This window comes from Ranitomeya imitator, chromosome 3, assembly GCF_032444005.1.
Source record: "Ranitomeya imitator isolate aRanImi1 chromosome 3, aRanImi1.pri, whole genome shotgun sequence".
Classification (NCBI taxonomy): Eukaryota; Metazoa; Chordata; class Amphibia; order Anura; family Dendrobatidae; genus Ranitomeya; species Ranitomeya imitator.
In genome coordinates, this window is record NC_091284.1 from 548,998,021 (window position 1) to 549,016,568 (window position 18,548).

The 18,548-nt window shown below is 44.0% G+C and overlaps 1 long non-coding RNA gene across 1 annotated transcript in view; it reads left to right on the plus strand.

Annotated features, from left to right (window-relative positions):
• The first annotated feature begins 8,924 nt into the window (after nucleotides 1-8,924).
• Nucleotides 8,925-18,548, plus strand: part of LOC138670493 (uncharacterized) — a 57,190-nt gene continuing 47,566 nt past the window's right edge. Inside the window, exons 1-2 of the long non-coding RNA XR_011319338.1 lie at nucleotides 8,925-8,985; nucleotides 9,063-9,147. This is a non-coding gene — a long non-coding RNA (uncharacterized lncRNA). The remainder of the gene's footprint in view (nucleotides 8,986-9,062; nucleotides 9,148-18,548) is intronic.

Here is an 18,548-nt window from a genome sequence, read left to right on the forward strand (position 1 = left end):
CTGAATGGCCAAAGACATAGACTCATTCAGACCAGCAGGCATAGGAAATCCCACCATGACATCCTTAAGGGCTTCAGAGAGACCCTTTCTGAAAATAGCTGCAAGCGCCCCTTCATTCCATTCAGTGAGTACGGACCACTTTCTAAATTTCTGACAATATACCTCTATCTCATCCTGACCCTGACACAGAGCCAGCAAATTTTTCTCTGCCTGATCCACTGAATTAGGTTCATCATACAGCAATCCGAGCGCCAGGAAAAACGCATCAATATTACACAATGCAGGATTTCCTGGCGCAAGAGAAAATGCCCAGTCCTGAGGGTCGCCACGTAAAAAAGAAATTATGATCCTAACTTGTTGAACTGGGTCACCAGAGGAGCGAGGTTTCAAAGCCAGAAATAGTTTACAATTATTTTTGAAACTCAGAAATTTAGTTCTATCTCCAAAAAAACAAATCAGGAATAGGAATTCTTGGTTCCAACATAGAATTCTGAACCACAAAGTCTTGAATATTTTGTACTCTTGCCGTGAGCTGATCCACACATGAAGACAGACCTTTAATGTCCATCGCTACACCTGTGTCCTGAACCACCCAAATGTCTAGGGGAAAAAAAAGGCAAAACACAGTGCAGAGAAAAAAAAATGGTCTCAGAACTTCTTTTTTCCCTCTATCGAGAATCATTAGTACTTATGGCTTCCAGTACTGTTTTGATTAGGTAATTCAGTACCTAATTAAAGCAGTTAATACAAGAGAAGATAGTATTCTGCTATAGATGGATCTGGATAAGTTGGAAACTTGGGCTGAAAGGTGGCAGATGAGGTTTAACAATGATAAATGCAAGGTTATACACATGGGAAGAAGGAATCAATGTCACCATTACACACTGAATGGGAAACCACTGGGTAAATCTGACAGGGAGAAGGACTTGGGGATCCTAGTTAATGATAAACTTACCTGGAGCAGCCAGTGCCAGGCAGCAGCTGCCAAGTCAAACAGGATCATGGGGTGCATTAAAAGAGGTCTGGATACACATGATGAGAGCATTATACTGCCTCTGTACAAATCCCTAGTTAGACCGCACATGGAGTACTGTGTCCAGTTTTGGGCACCGGTGCTCAGGAAGGATATAATGGAACTAGAGAGAGTACAAAGGAGGGCAACAAAATTAATAAAGGGGATGGGAGAACTACAATACCCAGATAGATTAGCGAAATTAGGATTATTTAGTCTAGAAAAAAGACGACTGAGGGGCGATCTAATAACCATGTATAAGTATATAAGGGGACAATACAAATATCTCGCTGAGGATCTGTTTATACCAAGGAAGGTGACGGGCACAAGGGGGCATTCTTTGCGTCTGGAGGAGAGAAGGTTTTTCCACCAACATAGAAGAGGATTCTTTACTGTTAGGGCAGTGAGAATCTGGAATTGCTTGCCTGAGGAGGTGGTGATGGCGAACTCAGTCGAGGGGTTCAAGAGAGGCCTGGATGTCTTCCTGGAGCAGAACAATATTGTATCATACAATTAGGTTCTGTAGAAGGACGTAGATCTGGGGATTTATTATGATGGAATATAGGCTGAACTGGATGGACAAATGTCTTTTTTCGGCCTTACTTACTAACTATGTTACAATGGACATAGAAGTCAGAGCACATACAGTGACCTGACAATAACCCAAAAACATAGAACGAGCTCTGAGACGTGGGAACTCTGCTGACCGCAATCCCTAATCCTCTCCAACCACACTAAAGGCAGCCGTGGATTGCGCCTAACGCTCCCTATGCAACTCGGCACAGCCTGAGAAACTAGCTAGCCTGAAGATAGAAAATATATTATGGAGCAACGTGGCACAGCTGTGAGGTGCACAAAGAAGGTTCCCAAACCAGTAACTATTAAAAATAAACTTTGGCACTCAACTTTAGTATGTCGTAAATTTTATTAGCAGCCACTCGTACAGACGTTTCGGTCAGTGTTATTGACCTTCTTCAGTGTACTGCATTAACATCAAAAAAACAGAACAGCAAAAATAAACCATCAATGTACATGAAATTTTAACAAAAACTCTCTCAGTTCCATAGTGGAACAGGGAGACTAATACATAATTATATACCGTGCGTATATAGTGATGGATGGGAGGATGGGGAATGGGATAAAGGAAAATAAAAAATAAAATGAAGGAAAAAGAAAGGATCATACCTTATAGTCAAAGGTAGCAAGAGTGTGGCTCAAAATGTAGATAAGGTCCTAGTGTAAGTTTACAGGGAAGGTCCTAATGTAGATCCTAAACAGAAAAAGGGGAGCATATCATGACAGTAATTTATAGTGTGCTTAGACTATACTAATAAGAAGGTAACTGACCCGTATACAAGTCACAATGAGGGTCATGTGTAGGGAAAATCCAATGGTGGCTCTTGACTATGGTAAATAGAACTGAAACTAAATAAAAATAGAGCATAATAGGCAAAGCAGGGGTGCATATGTTGTAACAACAGACAGGGAAGATCTACATACCCTGTGAGAGCAAATGTATTGTATGGGTCTAACAGGTGAGCCAAAGGAGACCTCTTACCTAAATTAAAGGATAAAATGGATATATAATAAAGGGAGACCCCATAAGATATGATGTCAGTCTCTATTGTGATATCTTACCCAGGATCAGCAGTAGCTAAATATGGACCAAACAAGTGTGTTGTATGGATCTAACAGGTGGACCAAAGAACACCTCTTGCCTAAATAGAGAATAAAATGTACCCATATGAGTGGAAAAGCAATAAACCGAAAACCTCATAAAGTAAAATTCCAGCTCTATTATAATGTCTTACCCAGAATCGGTAGTAGCTATATGCGGACCATAGAAATGGAGCAGGAATATGTTCCTGTTCTAAATAAAAGAGAAATGCGGCCATGAATCTAAAGATGTAACAAGTAGATAATGAGCCCCACCTATGGGGCGCCGACCCTCAAAAGGCATCTTACCCAGGACGGATGATGGTGAGGAACGCGGTGTCCACCGCTAGTTCTGTGGTGTAGCATCATGGTGAGGAGCGCTCTTTTGTGGGCTGGGGGCGGGACCTCAATGTCGGCCGCGTACCGGAAGTGCGTCACCGGAAGTGACGCACCGTCAGTACAAGTTGAATACCTGTCTTACAGGACAGAGTGGCGGTGCGTGCCACATGAATATGCGGTCCACAGGAGTAAGGGAAGTAGCGGTGATGCCTCTATGACAAGTGGGAGGCGGGACGCATAGCCGGCCGCATACCGGAAGTGCGTCATCGGAGATATCACACTTCCCTTATGGGTATATGTATGCGTGTCACTGGGGGCATAGAGCAGTATGGTGGTGTGTTCCACCGGTGTAAATAATCCACCAAGGGTGGAAAAAATGTAACTACTAGTGGATATAACATACAGCTGGACCTATAGTACCTGAGGTGGTGGATATGTATAACCAATATAGAAATGTAAGATAATCCACTAAGGATGGGAAAGGAAGAAAAAGAAACGAATAAAGGGAGAAACAAAAGTAAAAAATAATAATAATGAAGATGAGGAAAAAATAAGGAAAAATAATAGGAGGCAATGGGACTGGGGTGGGGGTCCAGGGGAAGGAGGATCAGGATGTGAGAAATTCCGTGCCGTCATATTCAATATTGGTGACTCTGTAAGATAAAGCAACGTGTCAGTATAAAATACAAATGAAGTAGACAAGGGCCTTGATTACAACAGATGTGGGAGAAATAATACATGAATTTTAACAGTTGTCATTATTATTCCAAACAATCATAGAAATGAAAGGAGATCGTACTCCCTGTTTAGACCCCTAGGTGTCATGGTCTCCAACTCATGTATCCAGAACGCCTCCCTTTTCTTGAGGGTCTGGATACGATTGCCCCCCCGTCTGGGTGCAGGGACATGCTCGATGACCTGAAATTTGAGTTGGGGTATGGAGTGTCCCGCATCAATAAAATGGTGAGGTAATGGGAGCAGCGTATTTTTACATCTTATAGTAGACTTGTGTTTACTGATGCGGTCTCTTATTGGTTGTGATGTCTCGCCAATATATAGAAGGCCGCAGGGGCACTTAATGGAGTATACCACAAAAGAGGTGTCACAGGTACTGTAATCCTTGATTTTGTATTGTTTGCCTGAGTGGGGATGGTAGAAATGATCTCCTTTTAATACATTCCCACACTGATTACAGTGTAGGCACGGATATGTGCCTGTCCTGGGTTGTGAGAGAAATCTCTGTACGGATGTACGTGGGCCTGACCCAACGTCCGCTTTGACGAGCGTGTCACGGATGTTACGAGGGCGTTTGTAACAAGGCAAAAAGTGGTTCTGAAACTCAGGTATATCTGGGTGTGCCTCCCTCAGAAGTCTCCAGTGTTTCCGGATATTATGATGAAGAATGTGGACGTAAGGATGATACGTGTGCACAAAAGGTATTCGTCCCATGGAAGATTGTTTAGGGGATATACGCGGTTGTAAGGCATCATGAAGTACATTTGGAGGATAACCCCGTTCTCTAAATTTGTGGTACATCTCATCCACCCTTACTTGTTTCTTAGTGGGATCAGTAACTATTCTGTCCACCCTTTGAAATTGGGAACGTGGAATGGCATTTTTAGTAGAAACTGGGTGCAGGCTGGTGTAATAGAGCAAGCTGTTACGATCTGTGGGCTTCCTGTATAGATCTGTGCTAAGGGTGCCACTTGCATCCTTGATCACCAGGGTGTCCAGAAAACTGACCTGTTGTGTGTCCTTAGTTATCGTGAACGAGAGGCCCGACCATGATTGATTAAGGGTCTCAAAGAACTCATTCAGAGAGTCCAAGGAGCCTGTCCATATACAAAAAATGCCGTCTATGAATCTTTTCCACGTGACACAATGTGTTCTAAAAAGAGCATTCTGATATACCACTTCTTCCTCGAATGTGGCCATATATGTATTTGCATACGGGGGCGCCATATTGGACCCCATGGCGGTCCCTTGTGCCTGTAAATAATAAGTATCTTCAAACAGAAAATAATTACGGGTAAGGACAATTTTCAATAATTCAAGGCACAAATCAATTGTGTTGGGATCTAGTTCCGATGTAACCAATAAGCGTCTGACGCAATCAATACCTTTATCATGGGGGATGGACGTATAAAGATCCTTTACGTCGAAGGAAACCAGATAGGAGTCATCAGGTACAGTGCCTATTGTATGTAGTGTCCTAAGAAAAGCCCCTGTGTCAAGTAAATAGGACTGAGATTTTTGCGTCAAAGGTGTGAGGACTTTTTCCAAAAATATGGAAATGGGTGATAAGATGGAGTCTGTAGCTGCAATAATGGGTCGGCCTGGTGGGTTGATTAGGCTCTTGTGTACTTTAGGCAGTAGATAGAGTACGGGCGTAACTGGATTAGCCTTAATGAGGAAATCCCTTGTTTTACTATCGATAACACCCAAATCAAGATATGTCTTTAGTATGGATGATATGTCATCACGTATGTCGTTAGTCGGGTCCTTACTCAATTTTATGTAGACTGTATTGTCACCCAGTTGGCGGTAAGCCTCTTTGATATAGTCTGTCCTGTCCATAACGACTATGGCTCCGCCTTTATCGGCGGGTTTGATGATTATGTTTCTATCTTCGCGTAATATCTGTGATGCCTGAAGGTCAAGGTTAGTCAGATTGGGTAGAAAATGCAATTTACCACTGTCAGAGTCTCGACGCAGTTGTGTAAATGCCTTATCAACAAATTCAATAAATGTTTCTACTGCGTGTGAGCCTGATGGTGGTCGATAGGTGCTTTTGTTACGAAGACCAAATTGGTCTATAGATATAAGGGCTCGATGTATGGAAGGGTCAGAGACCCGTGTATTTTCAACCTTAGAGAAATGGGTCACTAATCTAATGCGACGATAGAAACGTTGTAATTCCATATCAAGTCCGAATGTATTCAATTTGGAATAAGGGCAGAATGAAAGTCCCTTTTGTAGAAGGCTGTGTTCCGCAACACTGAGTGTTCTTGAAGAAATGTTAATGACTAAAGAGTTAGTACCTGAGAGCGGGTGACTCTGTAGAAATCTGGATTTCTTCCTCCACTGGCTCCGACGGGGCCTTTTCTTCTTGGGTATCTTCTGCCTTGATCTAAAAAATGACGATTTATGTTGATGCGGTTGCCTCTTCTATCTGTATCAGAGCCTGATGAAGATGCTTCGTTTGACGAATAGTGGTCAGACCTAGGTGGGTCAGAGCGAGGAAAAGAGTTATTGCGCCAATGATACACACGGTTATTATCGTAATCCTCTAAGTCTCTTTGGAATTTAACCCTTTTCCGATTTTCAGTGTCCCTCTTGTGTTGATCAATAACAGTCTGTATCTTTGTTTTGAGGGTACCAAGTTCCTCTGCTGTACACGATGATGTTAATTGCGATTCAATGTTTTTAATCGTGTCACTTGATTTAGTAATTGCACCTTGTAGGTGTTCAACAGTCAGAGTCATTAAATCGAACGAGCACTTATTGAGTATTTGCTCAAACTTTAAACAGAATGCAGAGGAGTCACTGAAGAGAGTTGGTCTTAGAGGTACTCTGAGGCCCCTTGGTATACGTTTGACCCGGAGATACTCCGATAGCGTGGCGCAGTGTAACTCCAAATTGACCAAGTGTCGTGACTCACGTTCAAGATCTCTCCCCCTGGTCTCCCTGGGTGGGGCCTTGAGGAACTCGCTAGAAAAATTGGACTTAGAAAGAATAGTATTAGTCTCCTCCTGATTATAGGAGAAAATCAGTGAAGACATGGTAGACAGCGTGCACACGGAAGGGTGAGTACGTATATTATGGAGCAACGTGGCACAGCTGTGAGGTGCACAAAGAAGGTTCCCAAACCAGTAACTATTAAAAATAAACTTTGGCACTCAACTTTAGTATGTCGTAAATTTTATTAGCAGCCACTCGTACAGACGTTTCGGTCAGTGTTATTGACCTTCTTCAGTGTACTGCATTAACATAAAAAAAAACAGAACAGCAAAAATAAACCATCAATGTACATGAAATTTTAACAAAAACTCTCTCAGTTCCATAGTGGAACAGGGAGACTAATACATAATTATATACCGTGCGTATATAGTGATGGATGGGGAATGGGATAAAGGAAAATAAAAAATAAAATGAAGGAAAAAGAAAGGATCATACCTTATAGTCAAAGGTAGCAAGAGTGTGGCTCAAAACGTAGATAAGGTCCTAGTGTAAGTTTACAGGGAAGGTCCTAATGTAGATCCTAAACAGAAAAAGGGGAGCATATCATGACAGTAATTTATAGTGTGCTTAGACTATACTAATAAGAAGGTAACTGACCCGTATACAAGTCACAATGAGGGTCATGTGTAGGGAAAATCCAATGGTGGCTCTTGACTATGGTAAATAGAACTGAAACTAAATAAAAATAGAGCATAATAGGCAAAGCAGGGGTGCATATGTTGTAACAACAGACAGGGAAGATCTACATACCCTGTGAGAGCAAATGTATTGTATGGGTCTAACAGGTGAGCCAAAGGAGACCTCTTACCTAAATTAAAGGATAAAATGGATATATAATAAAGGGAGACCCCATAAGATATGATGTCAGTCTCTATTGTGATATCTTACCCAGGATCGGCAGTAGCTAAATATGGACCAAACAAGTGTGTTGTATGGATCTAACAGGTGGACCAAAGAACACCTCTTGCCTAAATAGAGAATAAAATGTACCCATATGAGTGGAAAAGCAATAAACCGAAAACCTCATAAAGTAAAATTCCAGCTCTATTATAATGTCTTACCCAGAATCGGTAGTAGCTATATGCGGACCATAGAAATGGAGCAGGAATATGTTCCTGTTCTAAATAAAAGAGAAATGCGGCCATGAATCTAAAGATGTAACAAGTAGATAATGAGCCCCACCTATGGGGCGCCGACCCTCAAAAGGCATCTTACCCAGGACGGATGATGGTGAGGAACGCGGTGTCCACCGCTAGTACTGTGGTGTAGCATCATGGTGAGGAGCGCTCTTTTGTGGGCTGGGGGCGGGACCTCAATGTCGGCCGCGTACCGGAAGTGCGTCACCGGAAGTGACGCACCGTCAGTACAAGTTGAATACCTGTCTTACAGGACAGAGTGGCGGTGCGTGCCACATGAATATGCGGTCCACAGGAGTAAGGGAAGTAGCGGTGATGCCTCTATGACAAGTGGGAGGCGGGACGCATAGCCGGCCGCATACCGGAAGTGCGTCATCGGAGATATCACACTTCCCTTATGGGTATATGTATGCGTGTCACTGGGGGCATAGAGCAGTATGGTGGTGCGTTCCACCGGTGTAAATAATCCACCAAGGGTGGAAAAAATGTAACTACTAGTGGATATAACATACAGCTGGACCTATAGTACCTGAGGTGGTGGATATGTATAACCAATATAGAAATGTAAGATAATCCACTAAGGATGGGAAAGGAAGAAAAAGAAACGAATAAAGGGAGAAACAAAAGTAAAAAATAATAATAATGAAGATGAGGAAAAAATAAGGAAAAATAATAGGAGGCAATGGGACTGGGGTGGGGGTCCAGGGGAAGGAGGATCGAGCATGTCCCTGCACCCAGACGGGGGGGCAATCGTAACCAGACCCTCAAGAAAAGGGAGGCGTTCTGGATACATGAGTTGGAGACCATGACACCTAGGGGTCTAAACAGGGAGTACGATATCCTTTCATTTCTATGATTGTTTGGAATAATAATGACAAGTGTTAAAATTCATGTATTATTTCTCCCACATCTGTTGTAATCAAGGCTCTTGTCTACTTCATTTGTATTTTATACTGACACGTTGCTTTATCTTACAGAGTCACCAATATTGAATATGACGGCACGGAATTTCTCACATCCTGATCCTCCTTCCCCTGGACCCCCACCTGAGCCACCATTGGATTTTCTCTACACATGACCCTCATTGTGACTTGTATACGGGTCAGTTACCTTCTTATTAGTATAGTCTAAGCACACTATAAATTACTGTCATGATATGCTCCCCTTTTTCTGTTTAGGATCTACATTAGGACCTTCCCTGTAAACTTACACTAGGACCTTATCTACATTTTGAGCCACACTCTTGCTACCTTTGACTATAAGGTATGATACTTTCTTTTTCCTTCATTTTATTTTTTATTTTCCTTTATCCCATTCCCCATCCTCCCATCCATCACTATATACGCACGGTATATAATTATGTATTAGTCTCCCTGTTCCACTATGGAACTGAGAGAGTTTTTGTTAAAATTTCATGTACATTGATGGTTTATTTTTGCTGTTCTGTTTTTTTGATGTTAATGCAGTACACTGAAGAAGGTCAATAACACTGACCGAAACGTCTGTACGAGTGGCTGCTAATAAAATTTACGACATACTAAAGTTGAGTGCCAAAGTTTATTTTTAATGAAGATAGAAAATAAGCCTACCTTGCCTCAGAGAAATACCCCAAAGGAAAAGGCAGCCCCCCACATATAATGACTGTGAGTAAGATGAAAAGACAAACGCAGAGATGAAATAGATTTAGCAAAGTGAGGCCCGACTTTCTGAACAGAGCGAGGATAGGAAAGGTAACTTTGCGGTCAACACAAAACCCTACAAACAACCACGCAAAGGGGGCAAAAAGACCCTCCGTACCGACTAACGGTACGGAGGTACACCCTCTGCGTCCCAGAGCTTCCAGCAAGCAAGAAAAAAACAAATAAGCAAGCTGGACAGAAAAAACAGCAAACAAAAATAACAAAAGCGGAACTTAGCTATGCCGAGCAGCAGGCCACAGGAACGATCCAGGAGGAAGCAAGTCCAACACTAGAACATGGACTGGAAGCCAGGATCAAAGCACTAGGTGGAGTTAAATAGAGCAGCACCTAACGACTTCACCACATCACCTGAGGAAGGAAACTCAGAAGCCGCAGTACCACTTTCCTCCACCAACGGAAGCTCATAGAGAGAATCAGCCGAAGTACCACTTGTGACCACAGGAGGGAGCTCTGCCACAGAATTCACAACACTAATCCTATCGCACACACTAAAAATAGCCGTGGAGCGCTCCTGACGCTCCCTAGGCGCCTCGTCACAGCCTCAGAGCTAGCTAGCCCTAGAGATAAAAAATAAAGCCTACCTTGCCTCAGAGAAATTCCCCAAAGGAATAGGCAGCCCCCCACATATAATGACTGTGAGTAAAGATGAAAGTCACAAACGCAGAAATGAAATAGGTTTCAGCAAAGGGAGGCCAGACTTACTAAATAGACAGAGGATAGGAAAGGAATCTTTGCGGTCAGCACAAAAACCTACAAAAGACCACGCAGAGTGTGCAAAAGGGTCCTCCGCACCGACTCACGGTGCGGGGTGCCACTCTGCATCCCAGAGCTTCCAGCTAGCAAGACAAAATCAGGATAACCAGCTGGACAAAGAAACAATGAGCAAAAATAACAATAAGGAACTTAGCTTCTGCAGGAGAAGACAGGTCACCAGGCAGATCCAGGAGCGAACTGAACCAATGCTAAAACATTGACAGCTGGCATGGAGTAACGATCTGAGTGGAGTTAAATAGAGAAGCCAACCAAAGGATAAACCACGTCACCTGTGTAAGGAACCTCAGAAGCAGCAGCTTCACTCTTAGCCACCAGAGGGAGCCCATAGACAGAACTCGCCGAAGTACCATTCACAACCACAGGAGGGAGTTCGACAACAGAATTCACAACAGTACCCCCCCTTGATGAGGGGTCACCGAACCCTCACCAGAGCCCCCAGGCCGATCAGGATGAGCCAAATGAAAGGCACGAACAAGAGCGGCAGCATGAACATCAGAGGCAAAAACCCAGGAATTATCTTCTTGACCATAACCCTTCCACTTGACCAGGTACTGGAGTTTCCGTCTCGAAACACGAGAATCCAAAATCTTCTCCACCACATACTCCAACTCCCCCTCGACCAACACCGGGGCAGGAGGATCAACGGAGGGAACCATAGGCGCCACGTATCTCCGCAACAACGACCTATGGAACACATTATGGATGGCAAAAGAAGCTGGAAGGTCCAAACGAAATGACACAGGATTAAGAACCTCAGAAATCTTATGTGGTCCAATGAAACGAGGCTTAAACTTAGGAGAGGAAAACTTCATAGGAACGTGACGAGATAACAACCAAACCAAATCCCCAACACGAAGTCGGGGACCAACACAACGCCGGCGGTTAGCGAAACGTTGAGCCTTCTCCTGGGACAATGTCAAATTGTCCACCACATGAGTCCAAATCTGCTGCAACCTGTCCACCACCGCATCCACACCAGGACAGTCCGAAGGCTCAACCTGCCCTGAAGAGAAACGAGGATGGAAACCAGAATTGCAGAAAAAAGGAGAAACTAAAGTAGCCGAGCTGGCCCGATTATTAAGGGCGAACTCAGCCAAAGGCAAGAAGGACACCCAATCATCCTGATCAGCAGAAACAAAGCATCTCAGATATGTCTCCAAAGTCTGATTAGTTCTTTCGGTTTGGCCATTAGTCTGAGAATGGAAAGCCGAAGAAAAAGACAAATCAATGCCCATCTTAGTGCAAAAGGACTGCCAAAACCTCGAAACAAACTGGGAACCTCTGTTCGAGACGATGTTCTCCGGAATGCCATGCAAACGAACCACATGCTGGAAAAACAATGGCACCAAATCAGAGGAGGAAGGCAGTTTAGATAAGGGTACCAAATGGACCATCTTAGAGAAGCGATCACAAACCACCCAAATGACTGACATCTTTTGAGAAACAGGGAGATCAGAAATAAAATCCATGGAAATATGCGTCCAGGGACTCTTCGGAATCGGCAAGGGCAAAAGCAACCCACTGGCACGAGAACAGCAGGGCTTAGCCCGAGCACAAATCCCACAGGACTGCACAAAAGAACGCACATCCCGTGACAAAGAAGGCCACCAAAAGGATCTAGCCACCAAATCTCTGGTACCAAAGATTCCAGGATGACCAGCCAATACTGAGCAATGAATCTCCGAGATAACTCTACCAGTACATCTATCAGGGACAAACAGTTTCTCCGTAGGACAACGGTCAGGTCTATCAGCCTGAAACTTTTGCAGCACATGCCGCAAATCAGGGGAAATGGCAAACAAAATTACCCCTTCTTTAAGAATACCCGACAGCTCCGGAACACCCGGAGTCAGGCACATTCTTAGATCCCGGAAGGTATGAAACCACAAAATCAAAACGGGAGAAAAAGAGCGACCATCGAGCCTGTCTAGGATCCAACCGTTTGGCAGACTCGAGATAAGTCAAATTCTTGTGATCCGTCAAGACCACCACGCGATGTTTAGCTCCTTCAAGCCAATGTCGCCACTCCTCGAATGCCCACTTCATGGCCAACAACTCCTGATTGCCCACATCATAATTGCGCTCAGCAGGCGAGAATTTTCTAGAAAAGAAGGCACAGGGTTTCATCACCGAGCCATCAGAACTTCTTTGCGACAAAACAGCCCCTGCTCCAATTTCAGAAGCATCAACCTCCACCTGAAAAGGGAGCGAAACATCTGGCTGGCACAACACAGGGGCAGAAGCAAAACTACGCTTCAACTCCTGAAAAGCCGCTACAGCCGCAGAGGACCAATTGACCACATCAGCACCTTTCTTGGTCAAATCAGTCAACGGTTTAGCAATACTGGAAAAGTTAGCGATGAAGCAACGATAAAAATTAGCAAAGCCCAGGAACTTCTGCAAGCTCTTCACAGATGTCGGCTGAGTCCAATCGTAAATGGCCTGAACTTTAACAGGGTCCATCTCGATAGTAGAAGGGGAAAAAATGAAACCTTCTGAACTCCAAAGAGACACTTTGACCCCTTCACAAACAAGGAATTCGCACGAAGGACCTGGAACACCATTCTGACCTGCTTCACATGAGACTCCCAATCATCCGAAAAGACCAAAATGTCATCCAAATATACAATCATAAATCTATCCAGGTACTCTCGGAAGATGTCATGCACAAAGGACTGAAACACAGATGGAGCATTAGAAAGCCCGAATGGCATAACCAGGTACTCAAAATGGCCCTCGGGCGTATTAAATGCTGTTTTCCATTCATCACCCTGTTTAATTCGCACAAGATTATACGCCCCTCGAAGATCTATCTTGGTGAACCAACTAGCCCCCTTAATCCGAGCAAATAAATCAGACAGCAGCGGCAAAGGATACTGAAATTTGACTGTGATCTTATTAAGAAGGCGGTAACCAATACAAGGTCTCAAAGAACCATCCTTCTTGGCCACAAAAAAGAACCCTGCTCCCAATGGTGACGACGACGGACGAACATGACCCTTCTCCAAGGATTCCTTTATATAACTCCGCATAGCGGCGTGCTCTGGCACAGATAAATTAAACAGACAGCCCTTAGGAAACTTACTACCCGGAATCAAATTAATAGCACAGTCGCAATCCCTATGAGGAGGTAGGGCACCAGATTTAGGCTCTTCAAATACATCCCGGTAATCTGATAAAAACTCAGGGACTTCAGAAGGATTGGAAGGCGAAATTGACAGCAATGGAACATCACCATGTACCCTCTGACAACCCCAGCTGGACACAGACATAGATTTCCAATCCAACACTGGATTATGGACCTGTAGCCATGGCAACCCCAAAACGACCACATCATGCAGATTATGCAACACCAAAAAGCGAATATCCTCCTGATGTGCAGGAGCCATGCACATGGTCAATTGAGTCCAGTACTGAAGCTTATTCTTGGCCAAAGGCGTAGCATCAATTCCTCTCAATGGAATAGGATACTGCAAGGGCTCCAAGAAAAAAACCACAGCGCCTGGCAAACTCCAAGTCCATCAAATTCAGGGCAGCGCCTGAATCCACAAATGCCATTACAGAATAAGACGACAGAGAGCAAATCAGAGTAACGGACAAAAGAAATTTAGACTGTACCGTACCAATGGTGGCAGACCTAGCGAACCGCTTAGTGCGCTTAGGACAATCGGAGATAGCATGAGTGGATTCACCACAGTAAAAACACAGCCCATTCCGACGTCTGTGTTCTTGCCGTTCAGCTCTAGTCAAAGTCCTATCACATTGCATAGGCTCAGGCCTATGCTCAGAGAATACCACCAGATGGTGCACAGCTTTGCGCTCACGCATGCGCCGATCGATCTGAATGGCCAAGGACATAGACTCATTCAGACCAGCAGGCGTGGGAAATCCCACCATGACATCCTTAAGGGCTTCAGAAAGACCCTTTCTGAAAATTGCTTATAGGGCACATTCATTCCACTGAGTAAGCACAGACCACTTTCTAAACTTCTGACAGTACACCTCCGCTTCATCCTGACCCTGACAAAAAGCCAGCAAGATTTTCTCTGCCTGATCCACTGAATTTGGTTCATCATAAAGCAATCCAAGCACCAGAAAAAACGCATCTACATCTCGCAATGCAGGATCTCCTGGCGCAAGGGAAAATGCCCAGTTTTGAGGGTCACCACGCAACAAAGAAATAATGATTTTTACTTGTTGAACGGGGTCACCAGAGGAGCGGGGTTTCAAAGCTAGAAACAGTTTACAATTATTTTTGAAATTCAAGAATGTAGATCTATCCCCAGAAAATAAATCAGGAATAGGAATTGTAGGCTCTAACATAGGATTCTGAACCACAAAATCTTGAATGTTTTGTACCCTTGCAGTGAGATGATCCACACAAGAGGATAGACCCTGAATGTCCATCTCTACACCTGTGTCCTGAACCACCCAAAGGTCTAGGGGAAAAGAAAGACAAAACATAGTAACATAGTAACATAGTTAGTAAGGCCGAAAAAAAGACATTTGTCCATCCAGTTCAGCCTATATTCCATCATAATAAATCCCCAGATCTACGTCCTTCTACAGAACCTAATTGTATGATACAATATTGTTCTGCTCCAGGAAGACATCCAGGCCTCTCTTGAACCCCTCTTGAACCCCTCTTTGCACTTGAAACACAGTGCAAAGAAAAAAAAAATGGTCTCAGAAGTCCTCTTATCCCTCTATTGAGATGCATTAATACTTTGGGCCAGCTGTACTGTTGTGACCTGGTGGTTAGGAGCACCCGACCTGATAGTTAAACTCATACAGGACGAGCTCTGGGATGTGGGAGCTCTGCTGACCGCAAGCCCTAATCCTATCGCACACACTAAAAATAGCCGTGGAGCGCTCCTGACACTCCCTAGGCGCCTCGTCACAGCCTCAGAGCTAGCTAGCCCTAGAGATAGAAAATAAAGCCTACCTTGCCTCAGAGAAATTCCCCAAAGGAATAGGCAGCCCCCCACATATAATGACTGTGAGTAAAGATAAAGTCACAAACGCAGAAATGAAATAGGTTTCAGCAAAGGGAGGCCAGACTTACTAAATAGACAGAGGATAGGAAAGGAATCTTTGCGGTCAGCACAAAAACCTAGAAAAGACCGCGCAGAGTGTGCAAAAGGGTCCTCCGCACCGACTCACGGTGCGGGGTGCCACTCTGCATCCCAGAGCTTCCAGCTAGCAAGACAAAATCAGGATAACCAGCTGGACAAAGAAACAATGAGCAAAAATAACAATAAGGAACTTAGCTTCTGCAGGAGAAGACAGGTCACCAGGCAGATCCAGGAGCGAACTGAACCAATGCTAAAACATTGACAGCTGGCATGGAGTAACGATCTGAGTGGAGTTAAATAGAGAAGCCAACCAAAGGATAAACCACGTCACCTGTGTAAGGAACCTCAGAAGCAGCAGCTTCACTCTTAGCCACCAGAGGGAGCCCATAGACAGAACTCGCCGAAGTACCATTCACGACCACAGGAGGGAGTTCGACAACAGAATTCACAACAGGAGATACAGCGGTGAGCCTGCCGCACAATCGCCACAACGAGGCCCAGTACTGGTGACTGCCCGATATGCCTGACAGTGACAGGGTCCCACTAGTGAGTGAAGGTGGGCAATCAGAGCGAAGTCAGCTCTGCCTGTGACGTTGCAATCTAGGGGACCAGGTAACAGAGCGCGAGGACAGAGAGCTACACACAGCAAGGGGAAACCCCTTCACTCACGGAGAGGAGAGTACAGGGAGCAAGTGTGCACCCATTGGTCATTCCACACATTGGAAGCCTCAAAGAGGTGACTACTATAGGGGGCCTACCTTGTCCCTCCCCCACAACTGTGAGAGTCTTTCAGAGTCACTAGACCTTTTCAGCAAATAAAGACCTTCACAACCCTTTGCTTTAAAAGAACAATGTGACATACGTAGGGGAATGTGATATGTGTCTCATTAGATTATTTTAAATGTTAAACCTGGCACTTGACTATAGTCAAAATCAGCAACAAGGCTACAGGAGCAACCTCTAGGTCATCTATAACCATCACTCAAGCAAATTTCTCAAAAAACAGCACCACAAACCTTCCAGGTCAAAATCCCCTCTTGGAAATGCCCTCAACACTTGACTCTGACTCTGAGGGGGAAAGTGATATAGAATAGAGCGGACTGGCTAAGGGACAACCTGTCTCCAGATTTTTTATGAAGTGGTTTCTAGCCAAAGCAATGAAACCAATTGTAACGAATTTATCTGACATCAAACAGGATCTTGCTCAGATAGGTCATCTCTGGGCAGGGGACTGACTGCAACATGGAGCTTTCTGGACTCACCCTTGAGAATTCGGGGATGATAAAATCTACTGTCTTGGAATTCCTTAGGAAGTATTACAACCATATAATAGTGGCAGTGGAACTCGTATGTCAGCTACTTTATGATCAGCTCTATCGCGGTCGGGGGCCTTGCGTGCTGCGCTGTAACCATATGTAACCATATACAGCTTGCTTTACTGACAATGGCTGGGGCCAATCTTTTAATAATCAATCCCCATGCAAGTAATTTACTTACATACTAGTTATTAGAGGTCAGTATACTAGGTCACCTGTAATGGTTGTAATTCTCAATTAAGCACCAGTCTCTACTGTGGATCCCCTATTTTCTACAATATCTAATACATCATTAGGGTGTCCCTTATATACTTTAACCACACAGTGGGATAATTTGAATTCTAATGCACAAATAGGGTGTCTGCAAGTTGATGAACCTCACAGTGAGGAACACTGACTTCTAATATTCTAATTACATTTGGAATAAACACAGATTGCAGCTCAGCTCACATACCCTCTCACTTTCCAAAGAAACGGGGGAATTGGAGCTCCAAATATACACACATATTATCAAGCCGTGCTACTTACTAGAACTGTGGACTGCGTTAGAGGGCCAGAAGGGAAGTCCTGGCTCTCTCTAGAAGAACATATGTCCCCCATTCCACTCCTTGCAATACTACTTTCTTTCCCCACCTCACTTTCCAAAAGAATATTCCGTAACCTACTGACCCGTGCCACTATCAAATGCTAGAAGTCGACACTTTCCCCTACCCTATTTTCCCTTAACTCGAGTGTTGAATCTGATGGAACCAAATTTGGAAGCATCTTAAAAATACAATATTAGTGGTGGGTCCCTCTAATCATCCCCTCTAATAGATAATTTATTTCAAGATGGTGCATTTATAATCTACCAGTAGATGAAAGCACTGCCTACACTGTCCAACCTCACCTTTCTCCACTACGAATGTCTAAAAAAGACGATGCTCCAAGCCGTGATGCATGGCGACCCATTCGGGACACTCACTACATATGAATCTCTCTGTTCACAAACACGGCCCCCTCAAAAAATCCTCTAATTTCTTAATAACCTACTGCTCATATGGTACACACCTCTGAAAAGAGCCTCTATTTCAAAATGGAGGAAAGACTTAATTCACGGAAACCCATACCAAACACATATACAACTTTTCTCATGGACCTTCGCACTGTGTTAGAGTTCAAGACAGTTCATATAAAATAGTCACAAAATGGAACACAACTCCTCTCCAGACTCACAAGTGGTTTCCAACCACCTTTGACCAATGTTGGAGATGCAGTAAGGACAAAGGATCCTATATACACATATGGTGGTCCTAGCCAAATATTCGGGACTTCTGGAGAGATGTCTCACAAATCCTAACAGAACTACTCCATTCTCATGTAATCCTGACCCCAATGCAAGTATTCCTAAACTTTCCAGTCAGACCTAACAATAGATTCCTATCTAAGTTAGCCACATTTATACTAGCGGCCAGCAAACTTCTAATACCCCATTGTGGTGCACAACCAATATTCCTTTCAAGAAACAATTGCTCGTTAAAATAGACCACCTCTACAAAACTGAAGTTAGCTGCTCTCACCCACCATAATTTAACCCCTTTCCACAGAACTTGGTCACCATGGCAGAAATACAGAATTTCCCCCAGTTCGTCTCCTTAAAAACTACACTCACATTGTGTGTAATGACTGAAGTATACCACATTACAGTTAAGGTACTGTCACATTTAGCGACGCTGCAGCGATATAGACAACGATGCCGATTGCTGCAGCGTCGCTGTTAGGTCGTTGTGTGGTCGCTGGAGAGCTGTCACACAGACAGC